This window comes from Bubalus bubalis, chromosome 3 (genome assembly GCF_019923935.1).
Source record: "Bubalus bubalis isolate 160015118507 breed Murrah chromosome 3, NDDB_SH_1, whole genome shotgun sequence".
Classification (NCBI taxonomy): domain Eukaryota; kingdom Metazoa; phylum Chordata; class Mammalia; order Artiodactyla; family Bovidae; genus Bubalus; species Bubalus bubalis.
The window spans coordinates 38,016,071-38,017,408 of NC_059159.1; positions in this window are offsets into that span (position 1 = coordinate 38,016,071).

Below are 1,338 nucleotides of genomic sequence, written 5' to 3' on the forward strand. Positions count from 1 at the left end.
GTGGGTCTTTCAATCTAAAGACTTGAGTCTTAAATTCCATATATCACTTACATGTGGAATTTTTTAAAAAATACAACAAACTAGTAAATATAACAACAACAAAAAAGCAGACTCATAGATATAGAGACCTAACTTGTGGTTACTAGTTGGAGAAATAATACAGGTGTCGGAGGCAATTATTGGGTGTAAGACAGGCTCAAGGATGTATTGTATTAATACAACATGGAGAATAGAGCCACTATTTTGCAATAACAAAATATAAAGTAACCTTTCAAAATTGTGTAAAATTTTAATTAAGAGAAATAAAGACTTGCATCTTTAACTCAAGGACATTTTCTCTCTCTTTCCTTCACTGTTCTCTATTTTTCCCCTTCTGGACGTCCACTTGACAAATATTAAACCTCCTGAGTCTATCCTCTCAGACTTAATTTTCCCCCTGTATTTTCCATCTCCCAGGGGACACAGTGACCTGGGGTGGTTTGCCAAAGGCATCCTCCCCATACCTGCACTCAGAGCTGCCCATTCAGGCCTCCCACACAAGAAGAGGCTGGTTGCAGAAACAGAGCTACACCAATTCCAGAGGAAACTCATTGTATTTGGGAAACATGGTTTTATTCCAACTAACAAAAATCTCAAAATCACTTAAAACTTCAGCGTGCTTTGCTTGAGTATTCCTACTTTGAATATAAGCTTTGGTTGTACACTTCTTAATTTAGCAAATTCTAAGCCTTGAGCTGCATATCTGCTTTATATACTCTTCCGTAGCTAACCATATATTCTCCTCCCTTACCCATATACTGATGCCAGATACACACTGAGTAAGTATTGATCATAAACTGTTCCATACTTTCTCTATTGGACTCATTCCTTTGCTGGCCTGTGTGGGTGCAAAACAAGGTTTTTCTTTTGAAAATATTTTACTTAACATCCAAAATAAATAGTTGGAGAGCTCTTTTTTCTTCTTCTTCTTCTATTTTTGTTAATACATCAACAGAGGCAACAGCATCCTAGTTTTGGCCTTTCAGAGGGCAGAAGCAGCAGAGCAGAGTCCAGCTGGCTGGCCTCAACTACAAGGATGAGTTCTTCCGTGAGAGTCTCAGGGTTTTTTTTTTAAATCCCCTCCTCCAACTCTTGGGGTGCTTTACCAGCACTACAATCATAAAGAACATATTCCGAACGCTGTAGTCTAGTTTGGGAGTTCCAAGCCACTCATTTTCTAGATAGAGAAACCACTCCTGACTCCTAGCCCTGGGTCTGGCCACCACCACTGACTGGAGGCTGAGGGACGGGCCCGGGGTGCCCCTCCTCATCCCTCCTCCTCCTAACCCCCACCCCCGG